This window comes from Notolabrus celidotus, chromosome 13 (assembly GCF_009762535.1).
Source record: "Notolabrus celidotus isolate fNotCel1 chromosome 13, fNotCel1.pri, whole genome shotgun sequence".
Lineage (NCBI taxonomy): Eukaryota > Metazoa > Chordata > Actinopteri > Labriformes > Labridae > Notolabrus > Notolabrus celidotus.
The window spans coordinates 33,003,586-33,027,378 of NC_048284.1; positions in this window are offsets into that span (position 1 = coordinate 33,003,586).

Sequence of the window (23,793 nt, forward strand, 5' to 3'; positions counted from 1 at the left end):
ACTGTGAATTAATTAGCTTAACATGACTGTCTTAACCAAATACATCAAACAAATATACATTCTGTAATCATCAAACACATTAAGTCACATCAGGAGCCTTGCAAAATAAACAGGAGCACATTACTAAGTGTAAACAAACTAACACACATAGTACTGTGAGATTATACAGTATTTAGCGTGAGCTGGCGAACTCTCGCGATAACGGCGCCAAGTCACGCGAGACTTCCGGCACAACGCCGTTAGCTTAGCGGCCGTTAGCTTACCGCGGTTCACTTAAACTTAACTCTAGAGTCATCACATTCATACAAACGTTACAACCTGTCACTCACAGAAGTAACACAAAGCTTAAAGCTTTCATTTTATAGCGATTTGGAGTCACTACTAACCTGTAGAATAAAAGCAAAGTCTCAGAGCAAGAAGAACAGAAGCACTCGTATCTTTCTCCAGATTCCGTCTGAGGGGGGCGTGACGTCCGTCCACAGTAGGCAACTGGGGTGCGCGACTACAGTGACAAAGGTTCCGTTTACTGTTTCTCTCTTTGACTTATCAATAGTCACACAGGACTACATCTCATAAATGTAAAATAATACTTGTCTTGATTATCAGAGCATGTTTGTAAACACTAAGTGCTTATTAAACAAAGTTCAGTTACTCAATACACAACAAATGTGGTTGCACATATTTGGGTGCACGACAGACACATTATCTCAAGTCATCACATCAATTACCATTTCTACGCAGACGACACCCAACTATACATCTCTGTCTCACCCCATGACCCAAATGCTCTTCACTCCCTCACCGCCTGCCTTTCTGACATCAATGCATGGATGAGCAAGAACTTTTTAAAATTAAACGAAGACAAAACTGAAATTCTTTTAATAGGACCCAAAGCAGCCCGGGAACAACTCCAGACTACACTGAGAGATTTTAACAGTCAACTTAAATCAAAGGTTACAAACCTGGGAGTGGTTTTAGATCCAAATTTTAATTTTAATGCTCATTTTAACAAGGTCGTAAGTACTTCATTTTATCATCTTAGAAATATTGCAAAAGTCAGACCTTTTTTAACGCAGAAAGATGCCAAAATTTTAATTCATGCTTTTATTACAAGCCGCATCGATTACTGTAACTCCCTTTTTACGGGCCTGCCCAAAAAATATCTCAGAAAGCTGCAGCTAGAGTTTTAACGAGGAGAAAGAAAACTGACCACATAACTCCTCTTTTAAAAACTCTGCACTGGCTCCCTGTCTCTTTTAGAATTGATTTTAAAGTCCTTTTACTTGTTTTTAAAGCTCTTAACAGCCTTGCTCCTCCATACATTACTGATCTCCTGTCATTTTATGTTCCAGCCCGATCACTGAGGTCCTCGAATGCTTCCCTTTTAAATGTTCCTCGTGTGTCTCACACAGGCACCGGCCTGAGAGCTTTCTGTTTTTATGCCCCTAGGCTGTGGAACTCTTTGCCTCTGGACATCAGAACAGCGAGCTCTCTGTGTGTTTTTAAAAGTAAACTTAAGGCTTACCTTTTTAATCTAGCTTTTAATGTGGAGTAATTTATTTTAGCCCTGGACTGCATTATTATTATTATTATTTTGGTAACACTTTACAATAAGGGTCCCTTAATTAGCGTTAGTAAATGCATTATTAAGCATTAATTAACAGTTTAATAATAGTTTAATAACCGTTATAATGTATTACCTAACATTAACTAACACATTAGTTAATGCATTAATAAGCAGTTAATTAATGTCCACTGCTCAGAGTTAATTGATACATTATTAAGCATTAATAAAAGTTACAAAACTTAATTAGTTAACCATTAGTGAATGCTTTCTGGACCCTTATTGTAAAGTGTAACACATGCATCACTTAAGTAACACATTATAAATGCTAAACTGCCTCATAAGCATAAGCATAAGCGTGTGCATCACTTTTAAGTGTCCTCTGGAAACACTTCTGTTGTGTTGCTGTCTATTTGCAGCGCTTTTTTTAATGTGTAGTGCTGTTGTCTTTGCATCGCGTTTTCTAAATGCTGCGCATGTGTTGTCAAATTGATGAAGATAATTTGCTTGTGTTTTGTCTTTTTGTATGTGTTTTCTTAAGTTGCAGTGCTGTGAGCTCTCAGGGCCACCGTACTTCTCTGTGCCAGTTGAGATGTTATCTGTGATTATCTGTTTTATTCTAAATAAAATGTGTTGAATTCTTTTTATGTGTTGCTTCAACTACATTTCAACTCATTTTGCTTCAGAGTATGTGTTACCTAAGAGATACATGTGTTACACTTTACAATAAGGGTCCAGAAAGCATTCACTAATGGTTAACTAATTAAGTTTTGTAACTTATAATGTATTAATTAACTCTGAGCAGTGGACATTAATAAACTGCTTATTAATGTATTAGCTAATGTGTTAGTTAATGTTAGGTTATACATTATAACGATTATTAAACTATTATTAAACTGTTAATTAATGCTTAATAATGCATTAACTAACGCTAATTAAGGGACCCTTATTGTAAAGTGTTACCATTATTTTTATTATTATTTTATTATTTATTATTATTTTATTTCTTATTATTATTTTTATTATTTTTATCATTATTACCTAAAGCATTCTTTTAACATGTATTTATTTATCTTATTTATTTATTTATTTATTTATTGTGTTCATCTGATCTCGTTAACGCTACCTTATTTCTAACTTTTATTTCCACTCTTAATTATTTTATTAATTTTACTGTGTTGAGTTTCTTTTCTTTTTTAAGTATTTCTTTTTTTAAATTAATTAAAATTTTACCATTGCTGTTGTTTTCTTACTGTCTGTTACTCTGTGAAGCACTTTGGGCTACATGTTTTTATGTATGAAAGGTGCTATATAAATAAAGTTGAGTTGAGTTGAGTTCTACCTTTAAATCTAACAAGTAAAGAAGAATGTGGTCATTTTAATATCCCGGTTGTCTGCCATTTTAAATACTAAGGAATAAACATATTTCCTTGAGTGGTGTCTAGTCTTCCCCTACGCGCTCGTCTTGATATTTCCAACAGGTCCATCATAGTTAGGTGTGGTCCCAAAGATTCAAGACAACACTGGTACTCTCAGCTTTCCAGCGCCACAATGAGCCCAGTCAGCCGTTCCTGTCGACGCCCAGCCAGACCTGAGATCATCAGTTGACCATCTCTCACCGACGCCCTTCATTCCCTGCTCTTACAACCAGACACATCCAAGCATTGTTTCAAGTTCGGCTCAATAAACAAAATAAAATACACATGAGCAGATGATGCTGATCATCAGTTCATCACAATCTAACAAACAGATGATTATTGTTCAGCATGTTATTATCTTAATGCTATAGGTCACATGTCTTTCTTTCAGGGAGTTAGCATCATGTTGTTGCCCTCGGTTCTTCCTTTGAGCCTTTTCCTGTCTCTTTCTCAGCTTCACCCAGACTCTGACTGTGAGTTTGATATTTATACAGACGGGGCCGTGTGGGAGCTCTCCAAGCTGGTCTCAAACTGAGACAGCTTGTTTCCATCAACCCTGACTTGTGGGCACAGAGAGGGACTAACGAGTTGAATGTTTGGAGGCGTGCAGCATTTAAGACCACCTGTAAGATTTTTGCAAAAAAGGAGACAAACAAATCATAGCTGTTCTGTAATTTATGAAACTTGGGGGGTTTAAAACCCCAAGTTTTTTCAAGGACTTTGAGGGGTAACCTGGGAAAAGATGTTGAAATACTTCTGATTGGATGAAGTTTTGAAATTAGGGTTTTTAAAGTCAGATTCAATCGTGTGACCAGCCTTGTGTTTCAAATAAAATATCTGCAGTGTCTGTTCTTGAGAAGGTTTGATGATGATGATTGCATTAACCTCAGGCGGCTGTGGCTCAGTGGCCGAGTGGGTCGCCTCTCAATCGGTCTGCGGTGTGATCTAGGCCCTTGCAACCACATGCCTAAGTGCTTGGGGAAGACACTGAACCCAAATTGTTCCCAGTGACATAGCCAGTACTTTGTGAATGTGAAAGAATGGGATGAGTTAATACTGATGGTCCCCTTTCATGTGGACGTACTACCCATATAGCTCTCAATCCAAATCTCTAAATTGAAATCTCTTTTCATTCACCATTACTTATTTTTCCACTTACGTAAGCTAGTCTTCACCAAGCTCCCTTTATTTGGGTGATTTCGACACCTCCTAGCTTAGCCTTGCTATTAGTATAGAAAAATGTTGCACCCATAGACTGTATAAATAATGAACTTAGTATCCGTGAAGTCACCCATCTGTTCCTGGGTGCTGTTATGCAGCCAATCGTCGGCAGGAGCCATATAGGAAACTCATCCAAAAGAGTGATGGGAAGAGGCGGGGTTTGAGCCTTCTAGCCAACAGCTATGTGTTCCCACCTGTCAGTCAAGTCAGTCATGTCCTTATTTGGGCAAAAACTAGTAATCTTAACATTTCAGAACAATCTTGTTAAAAAATTCACCCCCGTACAGTGTGTGCTGATACAGAAATTAGCTACGTAGACCCAAGCCATGTTTTGAACCAGGCTGTAAACATGTTTATTTCTGCTGTAAAGATCGTCTTCTTTGAATGGGTGTGTATGTGGTTTCTGGTGTTTCTGCAGCCATCCTCTAGTGGATTCTCATTGAATTGCAGTTTACATCACTTTCGCATGGGCTTCATACTTTGAGACCGGAGTTTGCCGCTTGGTTGCACCACTATGGCCACTCAGTCTCTCTTCCCCTGTACAGTGCTGCACGATGTGTCAGATGTTTAGTAATACCTCGTCATCCTTTATGGATAATGGTACATGTTTAAAATGTAGCTTATTCATAGCCCTGGAGGCAAGGGTCAGTGAGTTAGAGACGCCTGTGACTTCCACCAGATCTCTGTCCGGTCGGTCTCCCATCCGCTGCAATCCGGCTTCGTGCTCTCTTATCCGTCAACACCCACCGGTTGCGTGTTCTGAACACAGCACAGAGCAGGACCACCGGACAGCTGGAGTCATGTCAGCGAGGTTTTCCTTCGGTAATCGCTGAATCAAGGACTCTCCTCCTCCTCTCCTCATCAATGTTGTCTTTCTGGTCCTCTATAAACCTCTGACCTGTTGACTCCAGGTCTGGCTCCGCTCATCATGACTTTGGTTTGTTGTTGTAGTTAAGTGAAATACGATCTGGTGATAACACAGAGTGTTTTATTCTGAAAATTAACCGGATGTTTTCATTTTGTTTTGGTGCCTGACTTCCTGTCCCGCTCCATCTGCTCTGTTGAGATTGATGTTGAGATTGATGCGTCCTGCTCTGGCATCTGGCAACAATAGAAGTCTTGTGTATCTGATCCAGAGGGCTCCGACATGCTGGATCAGAGACCCAGCTGGAACGCAACGGAGCAGATCCAGTAGAAGTTAACACATTGACTAGAATAGAAACCTATCAGATCCGGTGCTGTGATGAACCGGAGATGGGTTGGACACGGATCTGGTGGAATTTGGCCGTTATCCTGTCTTGATGTTGGGTCTTTGTTAATAATATAACATAGAGTACGGTCTAGACCTGCTCTGTTTGTAACGTTTGTTGGGATTTGGAGCTATATAGATAAAGATTGATTGATTGATTGATTGATTGATTGATTGATTGATTGATTGATTGATTGATTGATTGATTGATTGATTGATTGATTGATTGATTGGTTGATTGATTGATTGATTGATTGATTGATTGATGTGTAGTGTTCCCTGAGTTATTCTTGTGTTAACTCTGACACAAGTCGAAACACAATATTTATCATGATCATTATTTCCTTATAATTCTTTTGGTCATGAGTTTATGAAAATTAGAAACTGGCAGTTGAAATGTAATCACACAAATATTTTGACACACAGGTCTGTAATGCTGAAGAAGTCAAACCCTACTGCAGTATCCTCTCAGTCATACAGAGTCCTCATATGGAACATGTTCTCAGGGCTTTTCTGCAGGCTGCTGATGGGTACTGTGATGCAGTCGTACATTCTTGGGGGCTTTTAGAGCTTTTGATGAAACAGTGGGGGAGAGAGGCTGGCGGTCTGGGCTGATGTTGGGGAGGGTAATTAGTGCAGAAATCCCACAGAAATATCTCTCATTAAACTCAAGTCAGACCGCCGGCCCAGCTTCCATCTGCAGCCGTTCCCTCACTTTCTTTACTGACCGATGTTGGAGCTGTTATGTCTCTAAAAGAGACCCATCTGGCAACATGAATTCAGACATACGTTAAAGAGCATGGTGTGATTTACAGCGCAGACCCCCCAGGACAGTAGTTCATAAAAATAGCACACATGGATGAGAATCCATCTTTGAGGTAGCTGTGATTTTTGTCTTGCTATGAACTAATATCCCTGTAGTTAATGTTTAATGAGCCAAAAGCTTGTTTAATGGAGAGCCATAAAACCTATGTGTTAAACTACAATAATCAGTAAAACATGTCAGTGCCGACAGAACAAGCCTGTGACCTGGATGCATTCCTCTAAAGTGGAGCTTACAGGACAGTTTGATCTCTTCACAGCAACAAGGAAAAACTGCAGCGGTGATTCATGCATGTGTTCAAATCAAAGTATCCACATCCAAAAATCCACACAACGTAAGATCTCAAAATAATGGAAAATTGTTGGTGAGTAAAATGTTCATCTTGCTTATTTTGCTCAGTGTTGTACTGATAAACAATGAACAGTTTGTTGAGTAGATGTGTTAAGGTACCCAGTATTTTTAAAACGCCCTCTGAAGTTAATGAAGCAAGATTAACTTATTCTCTATCCTCTGTTTCATGATGCTTATTATCTGTCTTAAGTTACCTCTTTCTTTAAAGTTCACATAGAATATCAAAATGTAATGTGTAATCAAGCTTCAACAAAGATCTGAGTGAAAATAAACATCCACCGCTCTGAAAAAACTCTGTTCAAAAACATCTTATTTTACAGGTCAGAGCATTTCTCAGGACTGTGTGGGCGTGGCCTAACTCTTTGATTGACAGGTCAAGAGAGGGTTCACAGCCTGCATGTTTGAGCTGTCTGACTCTGAATCTAAAGAAATAAAAACTCCAGAATCTGAAAATTATTCATTTACAATGGTCTCTGAGTGCTGAGTCACAACATACTTCAGAATCAGGACTTCTATCATTTATTAGTTTTATCACTCCGTAGTCTCCGAGGCATCAGGACCATGGGACGCCCGGAGCTGAGGAGGCTGAAGTGTAGTATGTGCACGCAGAGGAGCTCGGCTCCGGGTGTCAGACGGAGCTGTTTGTCTCAACTCTGAGCTGTTTAGGGAAAGTTAGTGAACCGGTCCTGGGGAAAGTTTTTGAACTGGTCCTAGGGAAAGTTAGTGAACCGGTCCTGAGGATAGTTAGTAAACCGGTCCTGGGGAAAGTTTGTGAACCGGTCCTGAAGGATAGTTTGTGAACCGGTCCTGGGGAAAGTTAGTAAACCGGTCCTGGGGAAATGAGCGGAGCATATGCGGGACTGATTTAGCCACTCGGCCACGGCTCAACTCAACCGTTCACATGCTTATTCTTCTCAATAAGAACGAGTAGACAGAAAACTGGACCCTGAGTCTAAAATATGTTTCTGTTCAGTTCTCTTGTTGTAGTAATCCACATGTTGAAGTCTGAGCCTTGACTATCATGACTGTGTGTCCACAGAGATTATGAGCCTGCTCCACATGTTGATATTCAGCGTGTTTAATGTTTTGAACACCTCAATATGATCCATAGCTACTCAATACTGTCAATTATATACATTGTGTCATGAAGGAAAATTTGATTCAGGGGAAAAAACACATTTGGCATTGTTTTTGACATGGAAAACTTTTACGTTTCTTTTAATGATTAATCAATAATTGATCGTTAACATTTCAAAAGAACGATAACTGAAAATACTTGAAATTTACATCCATAGTGCCTATATTTATTAGAATCGGTGTTGGAAATATGCCTGCATGTTACTGCGTCACTCTCGCTCCTAACAGGTGTGCTCGATCTCAGACTTCAGCTCAGCAGGTGATAGGTCAGGGCTTTCTCCTTTATCAGCTGTGATGTGAGGTCACAGCAGCACCACGGGAATGGACCGGCCTCAATTGCATTTTGTTCTCAGCAGAGGTTTATTTTTATATCCTCGATATTTTGGTAGGGCATTTTCGAGAATCGAGAAATGGCCAAACTGTTCACAATACTGAGCACCCTGATGTGAAAAGAAAATGCTGGAGCTTGCATGTTTCTATTCAAAAGACGTCTCCAAGCCAGAGGAAGTTGTGGAGGAGTTCCACACTTTTTGAGACAGTGTATTCATTGTGTCAGCCATGGATCCTAACACTGATATTTAACTGATGTGTTCAACGGATCTCGGCACCTATGTGTCATCTCCTGAGGTATTGTAGACTTCCTTTGAAAATGCGTTTAAACCGCTTAACTATTTTATGTTTGAATACACTTAACTGTGTTGTAGACTGCTGTGTCTATTTTATGTTTGAATACACTTAACTGTGTTGTAGACTGCTGTGTCTATTTTATGTTTGAATACACTTAACTGTGTTGTAGACTGCTGTGTCTATTTTATGTTTAAATACACTTAACTGTGTTGTAGACTGCTATGTCTATTTTATGTTTGAATACACTTAACTGTGTTGTAGACTGCTGTGTCTATTTTATGTTTAAATACACTTAACTGTGTTGTAGACTGCTATGTCTATTTTATGTTTGAATACACTTAACTGTGTTGTAGACTGCTGTGTCTATTTTATGTTTAAATACACTTAACTGTGTTGTAGACTGCTATGTCTATTTTATGTTTGAATACACTTAACTGTGTTGTAGACCGCTGTGTCTATTTTATGTTAATGTTATTCCTGAGAAAGACAGTACTGGACAAAGCACCTGCCTGTCACAGTCCATCTTCGTCGGTGCTGAACCATTCATTAATCAATGCAGTAGAGTGCTGTGTGCTGCCCTCGGCGCAGCTGAAACATTTGAACTCGACAAGCAACCTGTGGCCTTTTATGGGCTGTCTTGGATCAATAAGTGAGAATTTGTGTTTTTTTATTGCTAAGTAGGGAAGAAAATATATCAGCTGTTTTCCAGTTGTGAATTTGACTATCAGAAGGGCCCCTTGAGGATGTTCCGCCCCCTTTGCACTGAGAGTCTAGCTCCGCCCCTGGGAGCAGGTGAGAGAAACTTTAGGTTAGTGATCTCTCCAAAGAAAGTTAAACCATGAGTGGTGGTGATGATAGCAGCAGGGTTCAAAGTTGTGACATTAGTTTCTTTTTAAAGGTGTGTGAACCGCAGAGCTCAGAGAAGAAGGAGAGCTGAATGAGGACAGTTTCATGTTCAATCCACCGCAACAGGCAGAGAAGAATCCATCACCATGGAACGATCTGACGAGGAATCACTGGGACTATTTTTAAAAACTGTAAACATAAATCATTTAAATAAAAAAATAATCTTTAAACTGTTTTCAACAACCTGTTTATATCTTAAGTTAGTAGCCGGGTAATGAGCCGGATTATGTATGATTGGCAGGTAGTTATGGCAAATGGAATCCCAAAAGGGTCGTGGAGTGGTCTTGAAATAATACTTTAACTTTTTGGATTGACACCGGTATTGAACCCTGGTCTCTCCTGGGTGAACCCCCTGTGTTGTCTGACCTTTATTCAACGCTCCCTAAGACCTTAAACAGACTCTATCCATCTTTTTAGAAAGTCACCTCTTTCTTTTGTCTTAGGCTATCCCTCTTAAAGGTCATTATCAATCAGGTGCAATGAGAGTGACCAGCCTGACCTGATTGAAGGCTAATTGAGTCACTGTGATGTGATCTCTCACCAGTTAGATCAGATCACATTTAGTTAGTCAGATCATTAGCTATAGTCGAGGTGGAGATGTTAAAATGCCAAAACTTTTGTCTTCCTTGGAGTTCTTACAACTATCTTAATAAACACACACACACTTCATCATCAGCCATCCATACCATGACAGCCTGACACACACTAATCCGTGCTGTCGGCGGCCTCTTTGTTTTCAGCGTTGTCAAACTTCTTTACAGGTGACTGAGTGACCCCTGCCTGGAGATTAACTAATTTCTTTAACAACTCTGAGCTGGTGTCACTTTTACTACTGTCTCTGCTGCAGGCAGGACCCGGGTTCAAATGTTGAGCTTACTGTGTGTGTGTGTGTGTGTGTGTGTGTGTGTGTGTGTGTGTGTGGGTGTTCAGTGGAAACCTGTGTGTGTCATGTGTCTCTGATGGGTCATTATCTGATAAAATCATCTTAGAGGAGATTACAGTCAGAGGGGGGTATTCTCTCTGTAATAAGATGAGTCCAGCAGAGTCCTGCAGAGAAGGACTCAGGACTGATTATCAGAATGTGAGAGATCAGAGGACAGTCGCAGCGATGGCCTTTTACCCCCGACTCTGACTTTTAGCATCTGTAACAGCCAGGCTTCACATGTTCCACTGTTATCTGGTTGACTGTACATTTTAGTTATCAGCAGTGTTGTAAGTAACTGTAATTCCAACACTATTTTCTGTAACTAGTTGCATAATTAATTACTTTTTAAACTTGATAACGCCGTTACCATTATGTAAATTTTGAAGGACTCGTTACCCGTTACTTTATGTGATATTTCTGACTGCTGCTGAAGACAAATGATATCTACGGGCGGAGTTACACTTACGTCAGCACAGTAGCATTGGCCACGGTTACATGATGTTTTTTAATTCAGAATTAATTATTCAGAATTAATAAATTCTGAATTAAAGTTTTCTCCTTCTTGTTTACATGGAAATAGTAATTCCGAATTGAGGTTTACATGGAAAACGCGTTTAATTGTTTGTATTCAATTCCTCTTAACGTCTGGGGGTTAGGAAGGGTTCTGATTGGACAGGGGCGGGCGTGACGTATTTACGTTTACCGGAAGAAAACAGACTCCAGTTCCTGCTTCTTTCATTTTCGGTTACAACATGGAAGACCACACAATAAGAACAACTTTCACTTTGATTTTGATTATAGTTTTGAATAAGCAGCTCGACACAAACGTACTGCTTCACTTTCATCAGCTGAGGAGGAGAAGAGAGATAGACGACCGGAGAAGGGAGGCGGATGACTGTACTTTGGCGATTCAAAGCCGGTTAGTGCAACGGCTGCTCTACCTCAGCCTGAAATATGAGCCCGCCAGCGCGGATTATGTGCGTCATCGCGACAGGACAAGGGAACGAGCATGAGCAGAACGACCGGAATTACTTTAAAGCGGAATGAACGTATACATGATCGAGGAATTATTCAATTCAGATTTAAAATCAGAATAAACCAGACACTTACATCGGATTTAAGTTTAATTCGGAATTATCATTTCCATTCAGAATTAGGTGTTTACATGGTCATTTTAAATCTTTTTAAAGAGGATTTAATCTTAATTCGGAATTAAAGAGGAATTAAAAGTCTCATGTAAACGTAACCATTGTGGGAGTAAAAAAAGTGCATCTACCATTAAACACAATGGCTAATGAGCATTCAGGCGCAAGCTTTCAGACCTGGAAATACAAAGGAAAAGAATATAGTGGTGAGTTGCCGTCTATGTGCAGGAAGGAAAACGTTGTCCACCGCCAAGACGAGTAAATCACGAAGCACCTCACGCACCAACGTGCCTCAACAAAGTCAGTTACCGCCAGAGAGCCCGGTGCTGAACACACAGTTGATCCAGGTGAAGCTACCGTTAGCCCATCAGAGCAGGGAGGACCCACTCCATCAAAACAGGATTTTAAGTCACTGCCAGCTTCCCAGTATGTGAGTCTATCTCAACCGTTGAGTCTGCAGCTTACTGTGAGTTAATACGCAAGATACCGGTGAGGTGAGCAGGATCACTACCGTGCAGAAGGACATTTTCAAGTAAGAAGAATGAATATGCTAACATGGAAGTAGAGCTCAAAAGATCATTCGAGGAGTTAGAATATGTCTCCACTACAGCAGACATTTGGACTACACATAATAAAAGTTTCTTCGGCATAACTGCACATTGGATAAATCCACACATTATGCAACATGGCAAAGCAGCGCTGGCTTGTAGGAGATTCAGGGGTCGGCATACGGATGACAGTATTGCAAGTGAGATCGATAACATTCATTCATCCCATGGACTGTCACCTAAAATCACACTAACTGTCACAGATAATGGCTCCAATTGTGTGAAGGCCTTTCAAGTATACAAGCCGGCGGCTGTGGCTCAGTGGGTAGAGTCGGTCGTCTATCAATCGGAAGGTTGGCAGTTTGATCCCAGCTCCGGCAGTCACATGCCCGAGTGTCCTGGAGCAGGACACTGAACCCCGAATTGCTCCCTCTGTTGTTCAGAGGTGTGTGAATGTGAACGAATGAGATTAGCTAACACTGATGGTCCCTTACTGTGGCAGCCTCTACCATCAGTGAGTGAATGGGTAGGAATGGGTGAATGTGATGAGTAGTGTAAAAGCGCTTTGAGTGGTCAGAAAGACTAGAAAAGCGCTATATAAGTACAAGTCCATTTAACATTTACCAAGCCACATGAAGACTATGAGGATAAGGAGGATGAGGTGACTCTAACAAACATTACAGATGTACTGCTGCTGAGTGGTGCTGATGATGAAGATGACATAATCTCTTTACCTCCACACAAGAGATGTGCATCACACACACTGAATTTCATCTCATGCACTGAAGTGGATAAGTGGCTGCTGTTGACACCTGAGACAAAAAACATCTACAGAAATGCTACCACAAAATGTGCAGGGTTGTGGAACAAGGCGAGTCGGTCTACTGTGGCCTCAGAGATCGTGGAGGATGCTATTGCAAAGAGGCTGCTTGTATCGTGCACAACCAGGTGGAATTCAATTTATGATGCCCAGGCTCAGATTTCTGAGGTACCCATGGTGGAGTTGAACAGCATCTCCTCCAAACTGCAGTTGAAATGCATCAGTGAAAGGGAGCATCAGTTTCTCAGAGAGTACTGTGCTGCCTTGAAGCCACTTGCTGTGGCTCTGGACATTCTTCAGGGAGAGAACAATTGTTATTATGGCACTATCCTACCCACGCTCGAGGCATTGATGTGCCTACCAGATGCAATTGTCCAGGTAAGAATTGTTATTTCATTTTGCATTTAATGTATTTACCACCAAATTGCATTTTTTTTTGTCACATATGTGGGTGTAGGCAGTGTGTGAGGGAAGTGTAGACTGTAGTTTTATGTAGTATGTATGTATGAGACACTTCTGCTTGTCAACCTGCTATGTTTCTAAGCTGTAAATAAATACAACATATAGGTAAGGCAAGTTCTTCCCACTGAGTTAAAATAGATAATGAAATTATGTAATACATGGTGCAATATTTTTTTAACCAAACACTTAATGTATTTTCTTTTGCATTCTTTATTTGTCACATAAGGCAATAAAATCAAGTCAAGACGCTACCCTGGCTGCTGTGACTCTACCAAGGTTCAGGCTACGTTGGTTGTGCGACCAGGAGAGGAGGGACAGGGTAAAGGCAAGTGTGATTGCAGAGTGCCGAAAACAAGTCCTAGAGCAGGAACAGCAACCAGGTAAACCCCCCAACACAGCGCCACAGCTCAGGTCCTACCAAAGAGGATGAGTTCTTCTCATTTGAAGACGATGAGGACAATGTCACTCCTGAAGCTGAAGTAGCTGATTACCTCAAATCAGAAGCAACAGGAATAGACACTCTGAATCCATTTCCAATGATAACGAAAATATTTCTGAAACAAAATGCAGCCACTCCATCCAGTGCCCCAGTTGAAAGACTCTTCAGTCTGGGCAACCTGATTCTCTCTCCAAAAAGAAACAGACCCTCAGATCAGAGGTTTGAGAAGCTTCTCCTCTTGAGGTACAATCGTTGGTTTTAGGTGAAGTTTTTTTGAGCTTTGAAATCCTGCAGCAACCCTTGAAAAAAAAGTCTTCTTTTTTGTTGCAAAAACAGTGATATGTTAGATATTCTGAGAGTTTTAATCTACAATATTACTTTCTACTGAATGAAGTTTGTTATAGAAACTATAGTTGTGTTGTGATGTGTGGGTCACCGGCCAGGGATAAGCTTGAGATGGAATATTTTGTTGGATTCATTTACACAATCAAACATTGCTGCTTCACTGACATCCATCTCAAGCTATCTGTATTTAATTTTAGTCTTGAGGTTTGAAGCACTTCTTAAAGCTGGGGTTGGTAATCAGATTTAGATACACTTTTTGTTATACTGGTTAAAATGATCTTTATGTCCTGATGGTAATCAATACATAATGTGTTCTTAAAAAAGAGTGAAAAAAGACACTATCTACAGCCGGAGTAAACCTGGGAAAACACCAACCAATCAGCCTTTTTTGGCTTTTTAAACCATTTTAAACCATTCAAATCCCGTCCTGCCGTTCTGCCCTCCTCCTGCTCGTACATTTCCTCGTCTCCTGCCTCTGCTTCCCCTGACTCTACTGACTGCCCCTCTCGCTCGACCTCGGGCCTGTCCCCTCTGACCCGATGAGGTGCTTTGCTCAGGACTGTAGTCCGGATCAGAGTCTAAAAAGCTCTCACCACGGGGGCTCTGACAAGCAGAAGAATGAATGACATTTACTAAGTCCTACAGAAAATGTAGATGTATTGAGCGTCTGTCCGGACGCTGTAGGGATGACGAGCCGATTGGTGAACATGTTGATCTTTAATAACCGGTCACTGTCGGCCGTGATCACGACAACCAACAAAACAACAATCAATGTTTAAATGAATGAAGAACTTCTCCTCTTGTCTCTCCTCTCTCCAGCTCACACACTCTACATCTCTCCTGATGCCTTCACTGACTGTCAACACTGTAGGAATTAAGAGGATCTATACTGAACACGTTTAACAAACAGTAGAACTGTTACAGTATTATATATGTGTTATAACTTTTCTCCTGATATCGTGTCACCGGTACAACTGGATAATGCTAGCATGACAGTTGTCAGTACTAACAGCAGCCATGTTTGTTTGTGTTTTTAACTTTCACTATGAGAATGTTTTGGTGAGGACTGGTTTTGAATCAGTCACCATCATATGGTCGCAAGTCAGCGGCGCTCGTGCATGTGAGCGGGGGGGCGCCATTTTGGAGGAGCTCTGAGGGAGGAGGGGAGGGGTTAGACGGAGTCCTGAGGAAATGCTACGTTCAAATTCATGCTAGTTTTCCGAGACTACCAACCCTAGCTTTAAATGAGTTCTCCATTAAATGTATCCACAGATATCTTATTTTTTCATCCAGCTAAATGGTCACATTTAAGGTTAATTCATTCTGTAAAATCCAAAGTTATTTCTTTCTCATCTTGAGGAGTAAACCACTTTTATGTTAGTTCAGTATTATTGGATGTTGTCTTTGATTGATGACCAGTTTGTTTCATTCAAAACTTCTGTCACAAAGGAGAATATACAAAAGTATTTTTATTTCATTTTGCTCAGTTGTTTTGAAATGAGTATGTTCATAGTTTCACTGCTAATATAGTGAAGTTATTTAATTTTACTCAACTAAAAGAATGTAGTAATGCTTGAATTTAAGGTCTGTTGAGGCTATAATACATATTTCTGAAATATCAAAAGTTTCAAACATTTCTTTTAGGTTTCATTGTTTTATTATTATTATTATTATTATTATTATTATTATTATTATTATTATTATTATTATTATTATTATATGATCATGTCCTTTTTTGTATCTTTAATTTATTCTATTTTATTATAACCATCATTATTTTTATGTGCAGCACCTTTTGTTACAATATCATTGTATGAAAAGTGCTTTACAAATTAAGTCTGATTGAATGATTGACATCAGTAAAATTTACTTCAAGAACTGTGACGTAAAGAGGCGGGCTTTGAGCCTCCTCGCCAACAGCTACAGTGTTCGCGTTATGAAAAAAATCACTCCCCTGTACAGTGTGTGCCGATCGAGAAATGATCTATCCAGACTACAGTCATCTTTTGAACCAGGCTGTAAACATGTTTATTTCTGCTGTAAAGATCGTCTTCTTTGAATTGGTGTGTATGTGGTTTCCGGTACTTCTGGAGCCAGCCTCAAGCGGGTCCTCAATGAACTGCAGTTTTTAGCACTTCAGCATTGGATTTTTAGACCGGAGGTTCCTGCTTGGACATGACATGTGATCAGTTTGCCTTTGACGTTGCTCATGTTAGTGAAAGTTAATAACCGTTGTCAAGGGTTTGGACCAATCAGAATCAAAATCTTAGGCAGCCTGAAAATCAGTAAGTAATTAACTTGACATCAGATGATCATGTGGACTTCAAATCTCTGCAGCTGAAATAAAAACTCTCTGCATCCCTTCACTGTGATCGTTTCTGAGGCACCTGAATGAAACAGAAAATCAGATTTGAGTCTGTAGGGTTCCAGACATGCATTTTACCCAGGAGAGGAAGATTAAGTTGATGTTGATCATCCTGTTTGATCATGAACCTCATGGCTCAGTTTGAATCTAAGGCTGCCATGTTCCCATAAATGTCCTGTCTTTCATGTTAGATCACATATTGTGTTCAGAAGGGGAACTGTGCATGGGTACAGACATAGCAGGCTCAGCATGATGCTAATCACATCTAAACGACTCTTTTACTGTGGCTGGAGGATAAATCTGGAACAACTTAAACCATCAAATGACACGTACCAATTACACAGAAACAAAGTCACAATGTGTCCACAGAGTCATGATCCAACAGGCTTTAATCTGCGCCAGTTTGAACCAATCAGAGACGGATATAATGGGTGGCATGTTTAGACTGTGTGTGTGTGTGTGTGTGTGTGTGGGGGGGGGGGGGGGGGGGGGGTTCTGGCCTCCATATGCAGGGTCATGGTGACACTTTGATACTTCCATGTCAAATGACTGAGAGACTTAATCAGAGATGTGGGGCGTGAGTACAGGAGGTGAAAGGGGTTGTTTCTTTCCAGTAAATGAACAAGCAGCAACATTTACAGCTGGATATATGCCAAAAACTGAGAGAGGAAGCTGTCCCCATAGAGCTCCATGTTAGAACAGTTCTACTTTACAGCCTGACACTAAAAACAGCTTTGGCCTCTTTTCATGACAACTGTACAGTACACGGCTTTTTTTTATAACTCGATAATTCACTTGTTAAAATTAGGCTTAAAGTTATGCATCTTTAGGGGTGTGGCCTATTTGGGTGTTACCTCAGTCACTGACTTAAAGCTGGGGTTATACTGGTTAAAATGATCTTTATGTCCCGATGGCAATCAATACATAATGTGTTCTTTAAAAAGAGGTAAAGAAAGCTGCTATCTACAGCCGGAGTAAACCTGGGAAAACACCAACCAATCCCTGCCATCAGGAGCCAAATGATGAAACCAATCAAATCCTGTCCTGTCGTTCTGCCCGCCTCCTGCGCGTACATTTCCCCGGCGTGCTCTCTCCGTCCCCTGCCTCTGCTTCCCCTGCCTCTACTGACTGCCCCTCTCGCTGGACTTCGGGCCTGTCCCCTCTGACCCCGAAAAGGTGCTTTCCTCAGGACTGTAGTCCGGATCAGAGTCTAAAAAGCTCTCACCACATGGCTCTGACAAGCAGAAGAATGAATGACATTTAGTAAGTCCTACAGAAAATGTAGATGTATTATATGTGTTATAGCTTTTCTCCTGATATCGTGTCACCGGTACAACTGGATAATGCTAGCATGACAGTTGTGAGTACTAACAGCAGCCATGTTTGTTTGTGTTTTTAACTTTCACTATGAGAATGTTTTGGTGTTTTCTTACTGCTGAGTGAGACATGAGTTGACGTAGTGCAAAACACAAACCATGTGCTGAGGACCGGTTTTAAATCAGTCGCCATCATATGGTCGTGACTCAGCGGCGCTCCTGCATGTGAGCGAGGGTGTCATTTTGGAGGAGCTCTGAGGGGAGGGGGGGAGGGGTTATACGGAGTCCTGAGGAAATGCTACATTCAAATTCATGCTAGTTTTCCGTTACTACCAACCCTAGCTTTAACTTCTCAGCTATAGTCTTGGAGGCTTAAAGATTATCAGTCTATTTGTGTGATATATTGTACGAACAGTTATCACTAGTTGGCTGGTGTTTGTATCTGTCCTGGTCCTGCAGCTCTTACAAGTCTGGGTGTGTTCATTCCCGGTCCGGTCTGAGTCAGTCTCGGGTGTGCCAGCCGCCTTGACAGGCCTCCTCCTCTCTCTCTCTAATAGGTGCTAATTGCATTCCATGCTGGTTGGTCAGTAGCCAGAGAGAATGTGCTGTTATTACGGTGAGCGGAGGAGCTGCAGGCCATCAGCACATTCTTCTGGACTCAGTCAAAACACGCCTCCTGAAGCATGAAGGTGTGAGCTCGGCTTCAGAGAGAGCAGCCCGAGGCTCTGTGATCTACGCATGAAGGGTTCAGGAGGATCCCAGAGAGGAGGGGCAACACTGCACACGGCAGAACTGATGATGGAGAGGATTCATTGTGTGATTCAGAGGTAGACACCTACACATTAACACTTATACGAGTGTCTTTCTTAGATTGATCAACCTGCTACATGTCACATCTTTAAAGGGACAGTTCACACTTTTTAAAGTGAGGTTTGATGAATTGATTTTCATTAGTGAGTCTGCAGTAGATGGGAGACACTGAGGCTGCTGTTTGGAGAAGCTGGCAGTTGTCAGGTGATGTTTTATTTTGGAGATGAGGGCTAACCCCGGACAGAGCTTCTAAACAAAAGACGGCTGATCAGCGTTATGATGGCAAGTTAGGTCAAATGTGCAAAACACCCAGAGGTAAAAACTGTCAATAAAAAAAAGGAAATTAATTATATTTTTCAAACAGAACCAGGGAATATGCATAGTTAATGTTTCGGTAACACTTTATATTAACTACACACTTTTAAGCATTAATTAAGCATTAATTAATACTTAACTCATCATCTGTAAAGCATTGTTCATACATTAATACTCATTTATATATCATGTACAAACACAGTTATAAATGTTTTATTATTCATGAATATGACTCTCTATAATGTGTTAACTAACTCTTTATTCATACTTTATAAATTATGGATTCACCAATTACAAATGAGCTATTATGGTCATTATAAACCAGTTATAAACACATTTACAGGTTATGATTCTAACATTTAGTAAGGGTTAGTGAACACCTTATTACATAGCAAATTATGATTAATCAAGGTAGTCACAAAGGACTTATAAGCTGCTTGTTCATGGTTTTGTGAGCTGATCTAAAGTGAGGACTTTTTATGCTTTACAAAGCATTCATTAATGAGATTTAAGACCAGCAGCACCTTAAAACACAGAATCCAAGTTATTGTTCAGTTTTGCATCTGCATTTTAACTTGTGTTTAAAAATGGTTTTATACATCCAGCGTTTAAATGTTACTGTGTCTTTTTAAATATTTGATATGTCATATTTTATTTGAGTTTTTCCACTGCGAGCACTTTAATTTTGAGAGATTTCTTGTTCAGTTGCAGAGTATTTTAAGTTTATATGCAGAGTTATTTTGATAAACGCGGTTTTATACAGAGGCTGTTTCCTTTTAATAAATACAAGTTTAAGTCCATGTGTTGTGTCTGTTTCCTTCTGTGTTTTAAGGTGCTGCTGATCTTAAATCTCATTAATGAATTCTTTGTAAAGGAAATCAAAACGCACCTTTTCCTCAAGGCCTTTCCCCATTAGATACGAATGATTTGTGTTTACTCGCTCAATTCACGCGTAAAAAATGCGTGTAAATGAGTGCCAAGACGCGAATACACGGGAGAGGGAGGGGGGTGCCCACGCCACAGCTGTCTGTTGTCAACAAACAGAAGACGGTGGAGGCTGGCTTGACCGCAGTAACAAGGTTGAGCTCGCGGACATTGAATGGGGAAGCCGGTTATACTAAAGGGGGCAGAGATAACTTCCAACTACTACAACCGATAGCTGACAGACAAAGTTTTCCCCAGGTGATCTGCTCGCCGATTGGCAATTCATTCGCTTGAGTTCAGATATTTCAACTCTCATGAATCGTTCGCACGAATGAATTCGCTTCATACGCTCGAATGAATCGAATCGCGCCATTCGCGTCACCGAATACGCGCAATAGGCGCCGCACGTCTCTGCATTGACTTTATATGTGATTCATTGGCGCAAATGATTCTATTTGCATTTGGTGTGAACGCACCATTATGGGTTACAAGCAGGACTGCCTGTCATCAAAAACTTGAACTTATTTAGCAGAAAGTATTGTAAAGGCAGTTTTCGAGGCCATTAACCCTCCTGTTATGTTGCGGGTCAAATTGACCCATTTTAAAGGTGACATATCATGCAAAATGGACTTTTTAATGGTTCTCTACCTGAAATATGTGTCCCTGGCATGTCTACGAACCCCCCGAGAATGAAAAGAATCCATTCTGCCCCTGTTCTGATTTCTCCACCTTTCTGTAAATGTGTGTGAAACGAGCCGTTTCAGACTTCATAAAAAGTCCTCACTTTAGATCAGCTCCCAAAACCATGAACAAGCAGCTTATAAGTCCTTTGTGACTACCTTAATTAATCATAATTTGCTATGTAATAAGGTGTTCACTAACCCTTACTAAATGTTAGAATCATAACCTGTAAATGTGTTTATAACTGGTTTATAATGGCCATAATAGCTCATTAGTATTTGGTGAATCCATAATTTATAAAGTATGAACAAAGAGTTAGTTAACACATTATAGAGAGTCATATTCATGAATAATAAAACATTTATAACTGTGTTTTTACATTATATATAAATAAGTATTAATGTATGAACAATGCTTTACACATGATGAGTTAAGTATTAATTGATGCTTAATTAATGCTTAACTAATGCTTAAAAGTGTGTAGTTAATATAAAGTGTTACCAATGTTTCTATTAGTTGTCTTTAACCCTCCTATTATGCTTGGGGTCAATTGGACCCCATTCAATGTTTAACGTCTCTAGATTAATGACTAAGATCATTTTTTTGGCTTCATATTTCATGACTCTTCCTAATTTAATGGGGATATATGGGAAAACATAAAATTAAAATGTTGATTCGTTCCAATTTCCAGACTCACAGCAGTTTGATGTTCTGTTTTACAAATAAAGTCCTTCTGAATGCTTTAAATTGAGTTTATGCTTAAAATATATTTTATTTAAAGGCTATTTAGATAGTCAACAAAGAAACATAATGTACCTGACACATAAACCTGGGTAACAATCAGTTTCTGGAGGTTTAAATTGCTGGGGTCAAATTGACCCCAAGGATAAAAGATGTTAGTAAATTTGATGGTAACAGGAGGGTTAAGCCAGGTTTTTAATTCACCTCCACTGGCTCCCTGTGAAGTACCGCATCACCTACAAATCCCTACATGCCCTTGCCCCCCAATACCTGGCTGACCTCCTCCACCAACACACTCCATCCTGGAACCTAAGGTTTTCGGACCTGGGTCTCCTCTCCATCCCCCGGACTAAGCTGCAGAACTCCAGGAACAGAGCATTCAGTGTGGCAGCCCCCACTCTGTGGAACTCCGCAGCACCCCAAACCTAGACAGGGAATCAAAACGCACCTTTTCCTCAAGCCCTTTCCCCATTAGATACGAATGATTTGTGTTTACTCGCTCAATTTGCGCGAATGACTCGCTCAATTCACGCGTAAAAATTGCGTGTAAATGAGTGCCAAGACGCGAATACACGGGAGAGGGAGGGGGGTGCCCAGGCCACAGCTGTCTGTTGTCAACAAACAGAAGACAGTGGAGGCTGGCTTGACCGCAGTAACAAGGTTGAGCTCGCGGACATTGAATGGGGAAGCCGGTTATACTAAAGTGGGCAGAGATAACTTCCTACTACTACAACTGATAGCTGACAGACAAGGTTTTCACCAGGGGATCTGCACGGCGATTGGCTATCGATTCATTCGCTTGAGTTCAGATATTTCAACTCTCATGAATCGTTCGCACGAATGAATTCGCTTCATACGCTCGAATGAATGGAATCGCGCCATTCGCGTCGCCGAATACGCGCAATAGGCGCCGCCGGACCTCTACTCGCGTCTACTCACGTCTCTGCATTGACTTTACATGTGATTCATTGGCGCGAATGATTCTATTTGCGTTTGGTGTGAACGCACCATTATGGGTTACAAGCAGGACTGCCTGTCTTCAAAAACTTGAACTTATTTAGCAGAAAGTATTGTAAAGGCAGTTTTCGAGGCCATTAACCCTCCTGTTATGTTGCGGGTCAAATTGACCCATTTTAAAGGTGACATATCATGCAAAATCGACTTTTTAATGGTTCTCTACCTGAAATATGTGTCCCTGGCATGTCTACAAACCCCCCGAGAATGAAAAAAATCCATTCTGCCCCTGTTCTGATTTCTCCACCTTTCTGTAAATGTGTGTGAAACGAGCCGTTTCAGACTTCAGTGTTTTTGTTACGTAACAACAATATCCGGTCTGTCACGGAGTCAGAGCTCGGAGCTTGTTCAGCCCATAGACTGTATAAAATAATACTGAATCCCTCCTCTGTTTTTCTTTACCTGCACAAATGTGTGCTAACAAGGAGTTTAGGAGGGAGGCATGCTAGTTGTAGGCTGTCTTAATAAACACAAAGGTCGGTTTTACTCCCCACATTTAAAGTTCAAAAATCTGAAAAGAAATTAATACAATGAAAGAAGTACAAAATGTAAAATAAAAAATGAAAAAAATCTCTGTCATGTAAAAGTAAAGTATTTATATAAGGTCTTTCCAATGTACATTAAAACAAGTTTTAACATGAATTTTCATGTAAAATGAGCGAGTTATCCTCATTGAACTTTGGTCTGTGAGGATTAAAGAACACCATTGCACTAAATCTTGATATAAATGCTTAGTAATGGAGTTAATGAGATTAAAAGAATGTTTATTGGGATTGTTCTGACATTTTTGGATAATTAGATATGCCCCGGGTCAAATTGACCCAGGAACTTAATCGCTGTCCCCAGTACACAAACTTAACGTCAGGGTTAAGAGTTTACACAGCGCTCAGGGTAAGTACTGAACCAGTCTGTGGCACTGACAAGCTAAATTGGGATTGCTAAGTCTGTATCCTGTATGAAGCCTAGATTTTGGTGGCAGTGTGAATTTGCATATTAGCTAAATATTTAGGATCGCAGAGCAACATTTAACATTTAACATTTAACATTTAACATTTCATACACATTTTTATATTCAACATCTATATTTAGCATTTGGATTTGACAGTGAGTTTATCTTAATTATATTTGTCACAACAAATTTAAACGTGTAGAAGATCACAAATATTCATCTATGTGATACAAAAAAGGGACTTTTAAAGATTCACATTACATTTTTAAGACATTTTAGAACTTAAAGCGTGAGTAGTTTTACTTTCAGTGGGCACAACTTTACAAACAGCGCCACATAAGAATAAATACGCAGTGAAAGTCAGAGCCCAAGTTTGGCCACCCAGCTGATAAAGGATAAAGGAACATCATAGCATACTTAAGTAACCTAAAAGTAATCTGTGACATCACTAAAAAAAGAAATGGGGTAATATATTTTCAATCAACAGAGTCCCTCAATTTATAAGTTAAATTTTTTATTTTGTTCTTTTTAAAAATGATGAAACACTTGACTGTGACTCCTTGTTGCTGCCTTCAGAGACTTGAAACTTGAGACTTGACTTGGACTTGCATAAAGGGACTTGTGCCCGTCTCTGCTATCCCCTGAAGAAGGACCAGAGGGTCAAAGAGTTGTGGTGTAATGAACTTTTTGTAGTATAT